Source organism: Trachypithecus francoisi, unplaced genomic scaffold (assembly GCF_009764315.1).
Source record: "Trachypithecus francoisi isolate TF-2019V2 unplaced genomic scaffold, Tfra_2.0 Lachesis_group3, whole genome shotgun sequence".
NCBI lineage: Eukaryota > Metazoa > Chordata > Mammalia > Primates > Cercopithecidae > Trachypithecus > Trachypithecus francoisi.
In genome coordinates this window covers 42,563,125-42,582,802 of record NW_022681468.1, presented here as the reverse complement: position 1 = coordinate 42,582,802, position 19,678 = coordinate 42,563,125, and positions in this window count along the sequence as shown.

Genomic DNA, 19,678 nt, shown 5'->3' with positions numbered 1-19,678 from the left:
TTACAGCTAAAGAATTCTAAGCCTTAGACTATTTAAGTAGTCTTTAAGAAAACCCAAAGAAAACAGGGAGACAAAAAAGGGATAACAGAGCAGATTTCAGCCGTTGATACCAGAACCATAGCAACCACTGTACAGCTAACCACTGCTTACTTCTAACCAGATAAACATCGAACCTCACACCAAAAGCCTAGCTATCATTTGACCCTATGAATTTTCTCAGGTGAACAAATGAAAGTGGCATTCTCATACAGTGGAATGCTACTTAGCAATAAAAGAACAAAGTGCTTCATACACGCAACATGGAAGAATACCAAAACACCATGCTCAATAAAATAAGCCAGACACCAGTGTACTTATGGTATTGACTCTGTTTACATGAAATTTTAGTCGACAGTGACAGAAAGCAGATCCCTGTTTGCTTGGGGCCAGGATGGGAGAATTGCTACAAAGAAGCTCAAGAGAACTTTGTGAGGTGATGAAAATGTTCAGTTACACATATCTACCAAAACCCACTGAGCTGTTCACTTAAAATGGGTGCATTTAACTTTATGTAAATTATATATCAATAAAATGTATTTCAAAATGCCAGCATGAATTTTTGGGGGTGAGGTGAGATTAATGAGGTAATTCTATAGTTCACATGGAAAAAGTAAGATTCAGAAAGAGTTTGAAATGCAAGAATAAGAAAAAAATTGATATGCCAATTCTGAAAATGGTAAGGCTGTTACACAATACTATAAAAATTTAAGTTATATAGAAATTTAGTCTACTGGGAAATGGGACACTTAATTGATGTCCGAACATCCATGAGGCAATAAACGAAGCCATATCTCCATTTATGTTTCAGTGGTTAAATTTATATATATTTTATTTGGATAAAACCCAAATGCATCAAATAGATACATGTTTATATATCTCATGTATCTATAATATCACTCATAATATAAAACATAAAAGTTGAGATGACACCAAATAGTGACATTTTCACCCATTTCACGGATACAGGTCCAAGTTTGACAATGACTATGTTCTAGAGAATAGGGGCAAATGAACATACTTATACTTTTCTAATTTTTTTTCTTTTTACAATATGTGACCTCTACGCTAGGCAATTTTTGTACAACTAAGGATTTTAATTATGTGGAATTGGAAAAAATAAACTTTATTCTAATATTAACCTTGCCTATTCCTCTTATCTAAATATCCAACTGATTTATATCTCTTTCCTCAAGATCATTTTTCTCCAGGGGCACAGGTTTTTGGCCAGTACAGAGAAAATAAAAATGCAGGTTGCAACTCTTCCTGTAACATATGAAGCTGTGATTTGGCAAAGAAGGGGTCTCCAGATTTTCAGGATTTGAAAAATATGAAGTCCAAGTCTTATGATAGCATGTATTACATCTTAAGCCAAAATTAAATTTCTGAGACAGGACTGATAAAACTTCAATATAAAATATGTTAAATGAAATAGTTTAATATGTGAATTATCTATTAAGCTACCAGCAATATATATGTTATGCCAAAGTTGTCAATTTAGCTAAAAAATCCAATATGCTGGACTTGTTAATTTAGCTAAAAACTCCAGTATCACAAAACAAAAATTTGAGTTAAATTTAAAATATTTTCCTGGATTATGGAATGACATATAAGACAAGTTAATGTATAAAATACCTTGGATAAACCATGAATTAAATAAGCAGAAATTTGGGTTGATTTTTAAAAGAGCAGTAAGCTTAGTGCAGTTCAGTGCTATTACACTAGCAGTATGCATTAAATATTAAACTCTTAGAAGGCTTGTTAAAAAGCCTGCTTAAAAATATAAGCCTTATTTCACATGGAACTAATAGTTCAGTCTTTAGTATAATATAGAATCTAATTGAACTTTTATCCATTTAGTCTCAGTCATGGTGCAAAAATAAATCTGACTAAGCGAAAGGAAGAATGCTTCAGGATATATATACACACACATCATACATATGTGTGTGTATATCCTGATGCACATACATCATACATGTGTGTATATCCTGATACACATATGTATAGCATGCATGTTACAGTATACACATATATGTATTACCTGAGTTACATATATAAAGATAATCTTGACATGTAGCTGGAAAAGTATTTTCTCACTTGCAAGAAATGTTCATTAAATTATGTACCCAGTTGAAATGAGGTCACTGTGAACTCAATCAATTGCCTATCCTAGATTATTCATATCAGACAAGTTCATAAAACCAAAAAGAATGGATAGGGTATTCTAAGTTTGGCTACTGAATGCTTTAAAAGGAAAAAAAATAATTAACCAACATTCTTGTTACACTTTTTTTTTTTTTTTTATTATACTTTAAGTTCTAGGGTACATGTGCATGATGTTTATATCATGTATAACTCCCCAATGCAATCCCTCCCTCCTCCCCCCTCCCCATGATAGGCCCCAGTGTGTGATGTTCCCCTTCCCGAGTCCAAGTGATCTCATTGTTCAGTTCCCACCTATGAGTGAGAACATGCGGTGTTTGGTTTTCTCTTCTCGTGATAGTTTGCTAAGAATGATGGTTTCCAGCTGCATCCATGTCCCTACAAAGGACGCAAACTCATCCTTTTTGATGGCTGCATAGTATTCCATGGTGTATATGTGCCACATTTTCTTAATCCAGTCTGTCACAGATGGACATTTGGGTTGATTCCAAGACTTTGCTATTGTGAATAGTGCCGCAATAAACATACGTGTGCATGTGTCTTTGTAGTAGAGTAATTTATAATCCTTTGGGTATATACCCAGTAGTGGGATGGCTGGGTCATATGGTACATCTAGTTCTAGATCCTTGAGGAATCGCCATACTGTTTTCCATAATGGTTGAACTAGTTTACAATCCCACCAACAGTGTAAAAGTGTTCCTATTTCTCCACATCCTCTCCAACACCTGTTGTTCCTGACTTCTTAATGATTGCCATTCTAACTGGTGTGAGATGGTATCTCATTGTGGTTTTGATTTGCATTTCTCTGATGGCCAGTGATGATGAGCATTTTTTCATGTGTCTGTTGGCTGTATGGATGTCTTCTTTTGAGAAATGTCTGTTCATATCCTTTCCCCACTTTTTGATAGGGTTGTTTGTTTTTTTCTTGTATATTTGTTTGAGTTCTTTGTAGATTCTGGATATTAGCCCATTGTCAGATGAGTAGGTTGCAACAATTTTTTTCCCATTCTGTAGGTTGCCTGTTCACTCTGATGGTAGTTTCTTTAGCTGTGCAAAAGCTCTTTAGTTTAATTAGATCTCATGTGTCAATTTTTGCTTTTGCTGCCGTTGCTTTTGGTGTTTTAGACATGAAGTCCTTGCCCATGCCTATGTCCTGAATGGTACTACCTAGATTTTCTTCTAGGTTTTTATGGTATTAGGTCTAACATTTAAGTCTCTAATCCATCTTGAATTAATTTTCGTATAAGGGTAAGGAAAGGATCCAGTTTCAGCTTTCTACTTATGGCTAGCCAATTTTCCCAGCACCATTTATTAAATAGGGAATCCTTTCCCCATTTCTTGTTTCTCTCAGGTTTGTCAAAGATCAGATGGCTGTAGATGTGTGGTATTATTTCTGAGGACTCTGTTCTGTTCCATTGGTCTATATCTCTGTTGTGGTACCAGTACCATGCTGTTTTGGTTACTGTAGCCTTGTAGTGTAGTTTGAAGTCAGGTAGCGTGACGCCTCCAGCTTTGTCCTTTTGACTTAGGATTGTCTTGGCAATGCGGGCTCTTTTTTGGTTCCATATGAACTTTAAAGCCGTTTTTTCCAATTCTGTGAAGAAAGTCATTGGTAGCTTGATGGGGATGGCATTGAATCTATAAATCACCTTGGGCAGTATGGCCATTTTCACGATATTGATTCTTCCTATCCATGAGCATGGTATGTTCTTCCATTTGTTTGTGTCCTCTTTGATTTCACTGAGCAGTGGTTTGTAGTTCTCCTTGAAGAGGTCCTTTACATCCCTTGTAAGCTGGATTCCTAGGTATTTTATTCTCTTTGAAGCAATTGTGAATGGAAGTTCATTCCTGATTTGGCTCTCTGCTTGTCTGTTACTGGTGTATAAGAATGCTTGTGATTTTTGCACATTAATTTTGTATCCTGAGACTTTGCTGAAGTTGCTTATCAGCTTAAGGAGATTTTGGGCTGAGACGATGGGGTTTTCTAAATATACAATCGTGTCATCTGCAAACAGGGACAATTTGACTTCTTCTTTTCCTAACTGGATACCCTTGATTTCTTTCTCTTGCCTGATTGCCCTAGCCAGAACTTCCAACACTATGTTGAATAGGAGTGGTGAAAGAGGGCATCCCTGTCTTGTGCCAGTTTTCAAAGGGAATTTTTCCAGTTTTTGCCCATTCAGTATGATATTAGCTGTGGGTTTGTCATAAATAGCTCTTATTATTTTGAGGTACATTCCATCAATACCAATTTATTGAGCGTTTTTAGCATAAAGGGCTGTTGAATTTTGTCAAAAGCCTTTTCTGCATCTATTGAGATAATCATGTGGTTCTTGTCTTTGGTTCTGTTTATATGCTGGATTATGTTTATTGATTTGCGAATGTTGAACCAGCCTTGCATCCCAGGGATGAAGCCCACTTGATCATGGTGGATAAGCTTTTTGATGTGCTGCTGAATCCGGTTTGCCAGTATTTTATTGAGGATTTTTGCATCGATGTTCATCAGGGATATTGGTCTAAAATTCTCTTTTTTTGTTGTGTCTCTGCCAGGCTTTGGTATCAGGATGATGTTGGCCTCATAAAAAGAGTTAGGGAGGATTCCCTCTTTTTCTATTGATTGAAATAGTTTCAGAAGGAATGGTACCAGCTCCTCCTTGTACCTCTGGTAGAATTCAGCTGTGAATCCATCTGGTCCTGGACTTTTTTTGGTGGGTAGGCTATTAATTGTTGCCTCAATTTCAGAGCCTGCTATTGGTCTATTCAGGGATTCAACTTCTTCCTGGTTTAGTGTTGGGAGACTGTAAGTGTCCAGGAAATTATCCATTTCTTCTAGATTTTCTAGTTGATTTGCGTAGAGGCATTTATAGTATTCTCTGATGGTTGTTTGTATTTCTGTGGGGTCGGTGGTGATATCCCCTTTATCATTTTTTATTGTGTCTATTTGATTCCTCTCTCTTTTCTTCTTTATTAGTCTAGCTAGCGGTCTGTCAATTTTGTTTATCTTTTCAAAAAACCAACTCCTGGATTCATTGATTTTTTGGAGGGTTTTTTGTGTCTCTATCTCCTTCAGTTCTGCTCTGATCTTAGTTATTTCTTGCCTTCTGCTAGCTTTTGAATGTGTTTGCTCTTGCCTCTCTAGTTCTTTTAATTGTGATGTTAGAGTGTCAATTTTAGATCTCTCTGCTTTCTCTTGTGGGCATTTAGTGCTATAAATTTCCCTCTACACACTGCTTTAAATGTGTCCCAGAGATTCTGGTATGTGGTATCTTTGTTCTCATTGGTTTCAAAGAACATCTTTATTTCTGCTTTCATTTCGTTATGTACCCAGTAGTCATTCAGGAGCAGGTTGTTCAGTTTCCATGTAGTTGAGCGGTTTTGATTGAGTTTCTTAGTCCTGAGTTCTAGTTTGATTGCACTGTGGTCTGAGAGACAGTTTGGTATAATTTCTGTTCTTGTACATTTGCTGAGGAGTGCTTTACTTCCAATTATGTGGTCAATTTTGGAATAAGTGCGATGTGGTGCTGAGAAGAATGTATATTCTGTTGATTTGGGGTGGAGAGTTCTATAGATGTCTATTAGGTCGCTTGGTGCAGAGATGAGTTCAATTCCTGGATATCCTTGTTAACTTTCTGTCTCGTTGATCTGTCTAATGTTGACAGTGGAGTGTTGAAGTCTCCCATTATTATTGTATGGGAGTCTAAGTCTCTTTGTAGGTCTCTAAGGACTTGCTTTATGAATCTGGGTGCTCCTGTATTGGGTACATATATATTTAGGAGAGTTAGCTCTTCCTGTTGAATTGATCCCTTTACCATTATGTAATGGCCTTCTTTGTCTCTTTTGATCTTTGATGGTTTAAAGTCTGTTTTATCAGAGACTAGGATTGCAACCCCTGCTTTTTTTGTTCTCCATTTGCTTGGTAGATCTTCCTCCATCCCTTTATTTTGAGCCTATGTATGTCTCTGCATGTGAGATGGGTCTCCTGAATACAGCAGACTGATGGGTCTTGACTCTTGATCCAGTTTGCCAGTCTGTGTCTTTTAATTGGAGCATTTAGTCCATTACATTTAAGGTTAATATTGTTATGTGTGAACTTGATCCTGTCATTATGATATTAACTGGTTATTTTGCTCGTTAGTTGATGCAGTTTCTTCCTAGCCTCGATGGTCTTTACATTTTGGCATGTTTTTGCAATGGCTGGTACCGGTTGTTCGTTTCCATGTTTAGGGCTTCCTTCAGGGTCTCTTGTAAGGCAGGCCTGGTGGTGACCAAATCTCTAAGCATTTGCTTATCTGTAAAGGATTTTATTTCTCCTTCACTGATGAAGCTTAGTTTGGCTGGATATGAAATTCTGGGTTTAAAATTCTTTTCTTTAAGAACATTGAATATTGGCCCCCACTCTCTTCTGGCTTGTAGAGTTTCTGCCGAGAGGTCTGCTGTTAGTCTGATGGGCTTCCCTTTGTGGGTAACCCGACCTTTCTCTCTGGCTGCCCTTAAGATTCTTTCCTTCATTTCAACTTTGGTGAATCTGGCAATTATGTGTCTTGGAGTTGCTCTTCTGGAGGAGTATCTTTGTGGCGTTCTCTGTATTTCCTGAATTTGAATGTTGGCCTGCCCTACTAGGTTGGGGAAGTTCTCCTGGATGATATCCTGAAGAGTGTTTTCCAACTTGGTTCCATTTTCCCCCTCACTTTCAGGCACCCCAATCAGACGTAGATTTGGTCTTTTTACATAATCCCATACTTCTTGCAGGCTTTGTTCATTTCTTTTTCTTCTTTTTTCTTTTGGTTTTCTCTTCTCGCTTCATTTCATTCATTTGATCCTCAATCGCTGATACTCTTTCTTCCAGTTGATCGAGTCGGTTACTGAAGCTTGTGCATTTGTCACGTATTTCTCGTGTCATGGTTTTCATCTCTGTCATTTCGTTTATGATCTTCTCTGCATTAATTAGTCTAGCTGTCAATTCTTCCACTTTTTTTTCAAGATTTTTAGTTTCTTTGCGCTGGGTACGTAATTCCTCCTTTAGCTCTGAGAGGTTTGATGGACTGAAGCCTTCTTCTCTCATCTCGTCAAAGTCATTCTCTGACCAGCTTTGATCCGTTGCTGGCGATGGGCTGCGCTCCTTTGCAGGGGGAGATGCGCTCTTATTTTTTGAATTTCCAGCTTTTCTGCCCTGCTTCTTCCCCATCTTTGTGGTTTTATCTGTCTCTGGACTTTGATGATGGTGACGTACTGATGGGGTTTTGGTATAGGTGTCCTTCCTGTTTGATAGTTTTCCGTCTGACAGTCAGAAGGACTGTCTGTTGGTCTGTTGGAGATTGCTTGAGGTCCACTCCAGACCCTGTTTGCCTGGGTGTCAGCAGCAGAGGTTGCCGAAGATAGAATATTGCTGAACAGCGAGTGTACCTGTCTGATTCTTTCTTGGAAGTTTCCTCTCAGGGGTGACGCCACCCTGTGAGGTGTGGGGTGTCAGACTGCCCCTAGTGGGGGATTTCTCCCAGCTAGGCTACTCAGGGGTCAGGGACCCACCTGAGCAGGCAGTCTGTCCGTTCTCAGATCTCAACCTCCGCGTTAGGAGATCCAGGGCTCTCCCCAAAGCTGTCAGACAGAGTCGTTCGCGTCTGCACCGCCCCCGCTCTTTCCCCTAATGGACTGCAGCTGTGCGCTGTCGCAGAGGTAGAGTCTACAGAGACAGGCAGGCTTCCTTGAGCTGCTGTGAGCTCCACCCAGTTCGAGCTTCCCAGCGGTTTGTTTACCTACTTAAGCCTCAGCAATGGCGGGCGCCCCTCCCCCAGCCTCGCTGCTGCCTTGCGGATAGATCGCCGCAGACGGCTGTGTTAGCAGTGAGGGAGGCTCCGTGGGCGTGGGACCCTCCCGGCCAGGTGTGGGATATATTCTCCTGGTGTGCCTGTTTCCTTAAAGCGCAGTATTGGGGTGGGAGTTACCCGATTTTCCAGGTGTTGTGTGTCTCAGTTCCCCTGGCTAGGAAAAGGGATTCCCTTCCCCCTTGCGCTTCCAGGTGAGGCGATGTCTTGCCCTGCTTCAGCTCACGCTGGTCAGGCTGCAGCAGCTGACCAGCACCGATTGTCCGGCACTCCCTAGAGAGATGACCCCAGTACCTCAGTTGAAAATGCAGAAATCACCGGTCTTCTGTGTCGCTCGCGCTGGGAGTTGGAGACTGGAGCTGTTCCTATTCGGCCATCTTGCCATGCCCCCTTGTTACACTTCTTAATAAACATTGTTTTTGGTAGAATAGTTGAATTTCACCTGTAAAATGTACTTATTAAGAAGTTGTTAATTAATGAATACCAAATAAAAAATCTAAATGTCTCTTTGAGAAAAATGTGTTCCCTAAGGATGGTGATTCAGAGGCTTTCAACATACTTTGGAAAGGCATGATTTCCTAATCAGTTCTTAAGTAAGAGAATTAAGAATGACGACTTTTCCATTTCTATGGAATAAATAATGATTTCTGGCAGGTGAATATGGAAGACCTGGGTTTAAATTCTCATCTGTTCTCTAAATCTGACCTTAGTCAAGTTACTCAATGTTCTTGTTTCACTTTCTTCATCTGTAAAATGGGGGACAGAAGTCTTGCCTTAAACAGGGTGGCAGTGAGGAAATCATAAATGTGAAGAAAATTTTAAAATGTGGTTTTGTTTGAAAACAAATCCATTTATTTTTAAACTTTTCTTCACTTTTATTTGGGCATTTCTTATAGAAAATTCTGTAGGCTTGTTTCCTTGTTTTCAAGTCCTCACTATTCTATTCTAATATAGATATGGTCCATGCTGCCTTTATTAAACAACTATAAATAAGTATTTTAATTATTAATAGAATTGGGCAGGAATTGTATTTAGTTTAACCAAAACTGAATCTATCCTGAGCCAGGCCATTTTAGGCTTCCCAGCTGCATATAATAGGTGGATATTCTAGATTTCATTTAGGTGATTTCCATTTTAAAGATGATTGCCAATGGCAGCGAAAGTGGGAATAAAGGCATCGGATTAAGTGCCAAGGCTCACAAATAAAGCAAACTTTAGATTGTCGAAATATCCAAGTTAATTAGAGAAAGAGCATTATAAAAACACCGTCTCAGAAAACACATTTAAAGGGAAGCAGTAAAATCCCTAGCAGCTGGGGTGATGGAAACCTTATTGATCACGTGATGTCCATCACCACTCCAGACATAGGTGACACGTATGTCAATATATTCAAGGGCATACTTCTCCAAAGATATATAAAGGTTAAACCCTTCTACACTCAGTAGCATCTTTTGCAAGTTCCCACTTTCAGACTCCATCTACTGACCCCCACCACCATAAAAAAAAAAAAAACAAATCCCAAAATGTGCAGCAGGAGCCTCATCAGGAAAGACAGACAGGAATGTGTTACAATCACATCTTGATTCTCAAAAAGGAGATACTTGTCTTTAGGGATGTCCTATGGGGCTAGCATCATCTAAAAGGTACCTTTTTTGCCACCTGCATGAGAGAAAAAGCAGATTTTATAATTCTAGTACATTTGATCTACGATCTGGGAATGCCAGAAGTTAGAGACAATAAGTTTAAGATTAAACCATATTTCTGAGAGCTAAGATGTTGATCTACCCTTGATTTATCTGTTTTGTTGTTGTGCCATTCCTTTAATGGATATACATATTCCTCGGCCACCTACAGTTTCTTTCTTTCTCTGTTTATGCAGTTTTGGGATTCAAGCTATTTAGAAGAGCTTTTCCTGTCCCTCTTACTGTTCATTCCGGGCTCTGGCCCAGGCTCTCCTCTCATACTGTGTATTCTTATGCATGATCTAATCTAGACTGTCTACAGTTACAAGTTATAAGCTTATAATTCTCAAAGTTACATCCTTAGAGATCTTTTATGAGCTATAATACACAGACTCAAATATTCCACAACCTGTTGAGTATCTTAGTTTGAATTTCCCCAAACCCTCAAGCTGATCACATAAATAAGAGAACCCATTTATATCTACCTTAGCCAAATTCTTCCCTTCCAGTGTTCACTACCCTCAATGAATGGCATTATCCTTCTCCAGGTGCCCAAGTCAGAACCCTGAGCATGTTTGTTTCTCTCTTCCCACATGTAATCTCTAGTCTTTGCCAATTCTATCTCCCATATATCTTTTATTTTTATTTTGTTTTATTTTATTCTCCTGCCACAGCCTCCTGAGTAGCTGGGATTACAGGCACCCGGCTAATTTTTGGGTTCTAAATAGAGACGGGGTTTTGCCGCGTTGGCCAGGCTGATCTCCAACTCCTGACCTCAGGTGATCTGCCCGCCTCGGCCTCCCAAAGTGCTGGGACTACAGACGTGAGTCACTGCACCCACTTTTAAATGAGTCCACAGCTCTCTATCCTTGTTATTACTGCCTTATCTCAGTGTCTCCTAAGTTTTGTCTAGATCATCTCAAAGCCTCTCAGTTATACTCCGTCTACAATTTTATTGCCCCACATAGCCAAGTGATCTTCCACAAAGCTATCATAGCAGTCTTTTTAACACCGTATGTCCAGTTATGTCAGTTTACTGTTTAAAATGCTTTGATGGCTGTTTAATAAAGGCTGAAATTCAAGTTCACCATAACATTATACAAGATCTGGTCTCTGTCCATCAAAAAACTCCACGTCTATTCCCTACCACCTACCTTGTGCTACATAGCTACCTGCATAACAAAGGATTTTATTTGCAAATCTAGGAAATTGCCCTGCTCTTAATCCCTGCTCTTTCTTGGATAACCTTTCCTGCTGCTTATAGTGTTCTTGACCTCTCTGCTTGTTTAACTCCAAACTGTCATAATTCCATACAAAAGTCACTTCCTCTGTAAAGTTGTTTTTGACCTTCTATTTACCCCCACTACTTGGACTTAAGTGTCCCTTCCTCCGAGCTCCTATATTATGAAGCTCTATATTCAGTTATCACCCATTTCAGTATTTAGTAAGAACTGAATGCATGTGCCAGGCATTGGACTAAGAGCTGGAGAAAGATGAAGACGCAAACTCTTCCCTCTATGATGCACTTGGTCTAGTCTAGCTCCTTTTTCACACTACGTAATGCTGGTTTACTTGCCTCTTTCATTGTACTTCGAGTTTCTTGAGACCAGGACATGTTGGCCCATAAATAGCTTCAGTTTTACCTGCATGTGGAATGTAACTTAAGGGGCCATAAAAATCCTTGTAACATTTTTAAAAACTAGCATGCCTATCTGCAAATGGGCAGTGATATTATCCATATATTTGTGGTTAAAAAAACAAAAATCTTTTTTGACATGTTGTTTTGGTTCATATCCGTTAGCATTTTGGCAGAAGCCCAAGCTGTATGAGGGCATTATTTATGTAATGCTTCCTCTCAATACATGCCTTGGCTGAGTGGCATGAAAGCGCCAGCTTTTCCATTAAATCAGGTCCTTATCTCTGACAGAATACTCACCTTGGTTTTCTTATTCTGTATTCCAGTTGCTTTAACAGACATCCTGGAGATTTTCTTATTAGCTTCCACTGCTGCAACCATGACAGCTGTAAACCGTCAGTTGGTGGGCTTGCTGGAGGCCTGCTAAGTACTGTGCCATGATAGCATGCTTCATCCAATTCATGCAACAACCATAGTTCTGAATTTATTATGAACTTGAATAGGGATGGTTGGGGTAGAAAGTATCTCAGAGCTACTAAATCTCACTTTTCCTCCCAACCAAAAAAAATATACATCTTTGTATTTCTTGCCTGATGAGGTAAATTGTAAATACTTTTTGGAAATGTTTTGCATAAAACAACTCTTCAAAATTTATATCTGTCATTGGGTATGAGAATTTTCTGTACATGGAAATTGAGATATGAGTTGGAAAATGTCTACACACATTCAGTAAAGGGCTCCCACCTGTTTTTATGATAGTTTTTCACCAAGGATGAATGTCACATACTTAGGCAAGTGTCCCTGAGATTCTGGGATCCTGTCTAAAGGTACAATGCTCCCAAAGGCTCTTTGAAGAATGAACAAAAGCTTGAAGACTTCACTGCTGCATTAATGCTTTAGAAATTAAAGGAGACAGACAAAAATAGCAGCAAGATACGTTTTTCATACATTATCTCAGTACATACTGGCAACTCAAATAATGAAAATATGAAATAGGGATAATACGATGTTTCCATTGATCCTTGTATCCTTATCAAGTTAATCCTCTCTCCTATGATTCTATTGTAACAGGAAGCCAAAAGGAAAAGTAAACATTCCCACACAATATGACAGTGTAATACTATATTGGTTTTTTAATTTTCAAAAATACATATTTACTATTCATGCATTAGTAATTTTTTTTCTTTTTTTTTTTTTTTTTTTTTTTTTCTTTTTTTGAGATGGAGTCTCACTCTGTTGCCCAGGCTGGAGTGCAGTGGCACGATCTCGGCTCACTGCAAGCTCCGCCTCCCGGGTTCACACTATTCTCCTGCCTCAGCCTCCCGAGTAGCTGGGACTACAGGTGCTTGCCACCTTGCCCGGCTGATTTTTTGTATTTTGAGTAGAGACAGGGTTTCACCGTGTTAGCCAGGATGGTCTCGATCTCCTGACCTCGTGATCCGCCCGCCTTGGCCTCCCAAAATGCTGGGATTACAGGCTTGAGCCACTGTGACCGGCCTAGTAAATTCTTTGTAAGTGACTAGTTGAGTGATGACATTTTGAGGAGTGTTGAGAACTCAAAAGTGTTCAAAATGAGCATCTCCCATTCCCTCAATGAACTTAAAATGTAGGAAAAGGACCAGCATTAAACATTTTCTCACATAAACACATAATTATAGTAAAGCAATAAAGGGTATGAAAGGAAAAGTTAAAAGCACAGTGCAAGAATGTAACATGTTAAGCAGCTTTTTCCCCACCTCTACACCCAGTATGGTGTGCAGAGTAGTTGTCCTAGAAACCGCACGGATTAACAATTTCATAGCTCCGACATGGGCAGAGCTGCCCACTGCTTTGCCTGCATCAAGGCTCATTCTTGTGTTAGTCAGGAACCATAGCTGGGGCACCACGCTTCCTGAGAGCCAGGGATGGTCCCTCCCTGGCTCACAGGATTGTCTGATTGGCCACTGCCTGGAAAGGTCTATTTGGGGTTTGCCAAAGGAAAACGTAAATGTTTGTTGCAAGGCAGAGAGCTTGAAACATACTCTTCTAGTTTTCTAAGACTCCTTCCAGACTGTCCACAACAACAAAGATAGCATTCTTTATATATCTCTCTCTAGTTCAAAACTCAACCACACACATCATTCAGCTTGGGCCTCGCAGCCCCCCAGAGAGGCACAGCTTAGTGTTCTTGCTTACCAGGTAAGGGAATCAAGGCTCAGAAAGGTTAAATGCCTTGCTCAAGGTCACACAGTGAATGCATTGTGGCTCTGGGCTTCAAACCCAGCTCTCCTGAATCAAAAGCAAGAGTTCTTGCCACCATGCCCCGGTGCTTACCTCCTAAGATGTTCATCACCCCAATTCCAGGGATGATTGTTTACATTCTCATTTCTGTTGCCATCTGGGTTTTGAGCACTTCAGGAACAATTCTAGTCTTTCTGGAACTTAAGTGTAGTAGGCAGAAGATGAGTCACAAGGAACAGATATGCTAAAAGTATCTCTTAGTAGGAGAAGGAAATTCAAATGGCCAGCGTCACATTGTCAGAGATGAAGGTCTGGGCAACTGACAAACTGAGTCTTCAACAAAAATCCATGGGAAGCAGTATGTTGATTAAGAGAAAGAGATAAGGAACAGTTTTGTTAAGACATGGGAGTCTCCAAGTGGCAGATCTCATTTTAGAAACTGTTTAAATACTTCAAGAAAAAAAAGTAGATTATTGTATCCCTGTGGGAAAAAAGTCCTAGGGAAAGGCATACTAATTTGAGGAAAGCATGCATGTATTCATTCATTCACTTGTATTTACTTATGGTGGAGGTCATACAAAGACCAGAATTGAGGTATTAAAGCAACAATTACAGTTAGCTTCTGCTCCTGCCTGGTGGCCAGTAAGAAAGGCTGTGAGTTAGACCTGAAAAAAAGCTGTTTAGAGGCAAGTGTGAAATACTTTAAAATATTCCATTCTGTACTTGAAGTCAGCCTTTTAAAAAATTTCTCTGGCTTACATCATGTTCACAGGGTACTTTGTTCTCTCAATTTGTGTATGGTTTTTCTAAGGAACAGAGGTAGTGGTCAAGTCAAACCAGTATATAATTATGCATTCAGTCTGGAATGCTGCAGAGTCTAGGAAGTAAGGTGACCTTGGAAGATTAGAAATTAGTATTTAGTGTATTCTCTCTTTTTCTGGCCTGTCAGAGCCTGGAATACAAGAACAGTAGGATTATTTAAAGCACAGAATTGGCGGGGCGTGGTGGCTCACACCTGTAACACCAGCACTTTGGGAGACCAAGGCAGGTGGATCACCTGAGGTCAGGAGTTCGAGACCAGCCTAGTTAACATGGTGAAACCCCATCTCCACTAAAAATACAAAAATTTGCTGGGTGTGGTGGCACGTGCCTGTAGTCCCACCTACTTGGGAGGCTGAGGCAGGAGAATTGCTTGAACCTGGGAGGCAGAAGTTGCAGTGAGCCAAGATCATGCCATTGCACTCCAGCCTGGGTGACAAGAGCGCAACTCCATCTAAAAAATTAACAAACAAAACAAAAAAACAAAACAAAACAAAAAAACCCTAAATAAATCAATCAATCACAGAATCTGAACTCAGGCTGCCTGGTGCTGAATTTTGGCTCTACCACTTATCATCTGTAGGTCTAAGAGGAAGGTATTTTACTTCTGTTACCTCATCTATAAAATAATAGAAGACATTTTTTTCCTATTCTTTCTTGTCACTTCACTTTTCCCTGTCCTTTCTTCTCTCCTACCCATCTTCTTTCTCTGCCTCTCTGACTCCCTCCCTTCTCTTCCTACCTGGCATCATACTCCCTTTTTTTCTCTTTCCTTTTGAGGCATTCCCCACTTGTAAATCTTCCCACCATGGTAACCAAAGAGGCCAGATATCCTCTCAACAACAATATGACCTTGTATGGACCAACAACTCTGCCTGCAGAGACTTTGCCTCTGGAGGGCACAGTGCACACCTGTAAAGGGAGATGAAGACTGGATGGTAAGAGCACAGCCAAGGCAGTATGGGGCCGCCAGGAGGCAGCATCCATCCTAGCTGCCCTGCTGCACCCCCGGGGCTCCTGATCCCTATCCCTAGCCCATGTCTCAGCCTTCCTGTAGGCTGGCTGTAGTTTCCTTATGTCCATGCAAGCAATTTCTTTTCTAAGTTAACCAAAGTTATATTGTTTTCCTCTAAGAATGCTGACAGATGAAATGGGAAGAATATTTCATTTGCAAGGACTAAAAAAAAGTACAAGTTAAGCACTTAATATACCAAGGGGCATAAAATAAGCATTGAACAAATATTAGCTATAATAATTATTAAAACTCATACTATTTTAGTATTATAGGCTATCTTACTGTATTTAAAAGAAATATACTTTTTTCTGGGTGTAATTTAAAATACACATCTGATTAAAAGAGAATGAATGATGAAGTATAAGAATTCTTAAAAACACAGAAAATTATGAGGAAAAAAATGGAGGCAGTTCTTATCTCCGTTATCTAAAGAGTAATGGGTGTGACTGCTATGGAGGTAAGCCACTTGAATCTCCCTTCCAGAAAGAACTCACAGTGCAGCTGCAAGAAGCATAATGGGCTGACAGCCTCCAGATATGAAACACCTTGGGGATTGTATTAGTCCATTTTCACGCTGCTAATAAAGACATACCCAAGACTGGGCAATTTATTAAAAAAAAAAAAGAGAGAGAGAGAGATTTCGTGGACTCCCAGTTCCACACAGCTGGGGAGACCTCACAATAGTGGTGGAAGGCAAAAGGCACGTCTTCCATGGCAGCAGGTAAGACAGAATTGAGAGCCAAGTGAAAGGGCAAACCTCTAAAAAAGTAGAGACTTATTCACTACCACGAGAAAAGAATGGGGGAAACTGTCGCCATGATTCAATTACCTCGGAATTATAAGAGCTACAATTCATGATGAGATTGGGATGGGGACATAGTCAAACCATATTAGGGATCCTCTCCAGCTTTTGAGCTGAGGCCATACTCTTTCCAGGCAGAACCAGCCAATAACTATACTTGAGCATGGTGGAGGTACCAGGGCCTGGCCAATCTTGCTTAATAGGGAACTTCACTAATGATCAGGCTTGCTCCAGAGATCTCTACTGGGTTGGCAGAGACTGTGTCACATCTATTTTGTGAATCTTTCCTGTCCAGTCCTGCTCTCCCTCCTCTCTCCTTTCACACACACTTCTCTGAAGCCTTTTTCTGCCCAGTCCTGCTTCCTCTTCCTTTTCTCTCTCACAGGTCTTATTCCCACAAAGTGTTTAAAATCCTAATTCCATCATAATGTCTGCTTCTAGAAGACCCAACTAACAGAAGTTGTATCTGTTTCCACTTATTTTTATAATGTCTATATTTGTATGTGTGCATGTGTGTGATTTTTGTTACATAATTGAGCTCATATGGTAGACCTAATTCCATATAATTTTTATTTGTCTTCACATTAATACAAAAATGTTTCTAAGTCATCAGTTTATAAAGACTAATGATTATGATTATTATTTTACTTGAATATAGTACCTCATTTAATTCTTACATCAAATCAAAATTGGCACTACTAACCCCATGCTTAGGGATGAAGAAACTGAGGTTCAGGGAAGTTAAGTAACTTACCTGCAGAAACAAAGGAAGTAGACTGGGAGTAGAGCGCCCCAGTCTGTGGTCCCTTGTTAGGGCAGCACTAGCAAATGAATACAGATAAGGGGGCTGACAAGGTAGAAAGGACCTGATTAGGGAGGTCCTTATATACCATGTGTAGGAGTTAATGATCTTACTCAAAAGGCAATAGGGTGCTACCACAAGATTTTAATCAAGAAGAGATAAGACAAAATTCATATTTTATTTTTATTGATTGAGTTTTGTGATAGAATCTCACTCTATCACACATGCTTTAGTGCAGTGGTGCCATCTCAGCTCACTGCAACCTCCACCTCCTGGGTTCAAGTGATTCTCCCGCCTCAGCCTCCTAAGTAGCTGGAATTACATGTGCCCGCCACCACACCCAGCTAATTTTTGTATTTTTAGTAGAGACGGGGTTTCACCATGTTGGCCAGGCTGGTCTGGAACTCCTGACCTCAGGTGATCCACCCGCCTTGGCCTCCCAAAGTGTTGGGATTAAAGGTGTGAGCCACCGTGGCCAGCCAAAATTCCCATTTTAGAAAGGTTTATCTCTTGTACTCAGTGGTTCCACTTTTGCCTTATCTAACTCTCCCATGCTGAAAACAAGTGGGACTTGGGGGATGAGGAAAGCCACTATCAGGTGGCTGGTTCCCATGTACCTGATCAAGCTTCAAGCTGCATTCTCCTGCAATATCACTGACTTGTCTTTATTTCCAACTTGTTTTGTTCCTCCAAGAATAATTCCTGCAGCCACAACACAGACTTTCTTCCAGGCCACCAGACTTCTGCCTGTCTCACCAAATCCCATCACTGCTTATGGCCCAGCAAGACATTTAGAAAACACGGGAAAGACTTATTTAAGAAGTTACAAAATGGAGGTACTTGTAATTAAGAGCCATCTACTGAGCCTAGAAAGGGATGCAAACTCCTCTGGGCATAGTTAAGAACGTGGATGATGCCTGTGCAGTGCCCAAGGGAACAAGTAGGCAGGAAACTGGTCTCTGCTGTCAGTCTCCAGCCCAAAGCTTTGGGTGGGTGCCAGGCTAATGGAGGAGAAGCTGGATAAACCGGGTTCATGTGGTTCTGGTGAGAGGTACAGAGAACGACTATACATAACTGGATGGTTAGAAGAGATCTCCCCTGAACTTCATATATCACACTGCACAAGCCCTTTGAGGAGGTCTTGCTGTTTGAGGGGCATTAAGAGATTTAAATGTTGGCAAGGAAATTGGAGTTCTAATAGGAAGTAGGTAGACCACAAGATAATTATCTATGAACACATGAAGCATCCTCCCCTTCCACCTCAACTCCTGGGGACTACCCAAGACACTCTGGGGAGTGATAGAGAAGGGGCTAAGTACTTTCATGGAGTACTTTTGCTGAGAGCCTATGAACTAGTGAGGACTGGTGAAATGTGTCTTTACCAGGTCAAGGAATTACTTAGGTAATCACCGAGTGTCATTCCCCAATTTTTATTGCCGCTCTATCCTGTTCCTTGTTTAGTGTGTCAGTACTCATACAGCATGACATATATCAAACTATTATATCTCTTTTCTAACTTCTGGTGGGAAATAAGGATAGATGGTTTGGCTGGTTTTGCCCTCTGTGTGTAACATGACTTCCTTATATATCTCCCTTACTTTTCTACCTTTATGAAATGATTTTGTAATTAGTAGTAGCTTTATTTTATATAATTATGACAGAGCAGGACCAAGGTACTGCTGTTTCCTCATAAAAATCCCCATGACATTTGATATTACTCCTCTCAAAGAAGGCAATAAAAATTCATTGTTGCACTCAAAGACAGTTGGGCAGAATACTCAAAAGCCATCATAAATTGAGTAGAGGGATCTCTTTCTATGGGGGTAGGGACTAAACTTAAAGGTATATTTACAGACTCAGCCACGGTTAATTCAGGGACTATGGTGGTCTTGTCTGTGGGCAGCATCTTGGCTTACCTTTTCAGCTTCCTGTGGACCATAGATGCTGCCCACAGATAAGACCACAGTGGTCCTGGAATTAACCATGGCTGAGTCTGTAAATATACCTTTAAGTTTAGTAACATTCCTCAATTAGTCTTTGTAATGGTGTAGCAGATTATATTTTTTCAAGAATAGTAATGGCAATATCTCTAGTCTCGCATGCATTTCTAGAATCTTGCCACTTTTCTACCACATCCTACAGGCTATTTCCCTTCTCCTTAAAACTGGGCCAGCCTTTGTCAAACAAGTACAAAGAAACAGAAGTAATGACATTACTTCTGAGGTTGGGTCATCAAAGGCCATACAACTTCTACTTGGCTGTCTGTTTTTAATATGCTTACCCTTGGGAGCAAGCCACCGTGTTGTAAGCTAGCCAAGGCCCCATGTAGAGACTATGACTAAGTGTTCCAGCCTACAACTCCCACTAAGGTCCTAGGTGATTGCATCAACCAGCAGACATGTGAGTGAACAATCCTCCAGGTGATTCTAGTCATCAACCTTCAAGCTCACACTGAGAACAGAGCTGTCCCTCCAGGGCCCTACCCAAATTGGGGAGTCATGAACAAACTAAAAATTATTATTTGGGGGTGGCTGCTACACAGTCATAGTAACTAGAACAAATGGGCTTGTTGTCAATATGACATGGTTTTCACTGTGGTAGGGGTAAGGGCTCAAAGTTCTGGTACCAAGAACATGAAGTAGCAGCATTCTACAGCTATCTTTTAGGCTGAAATTACATAG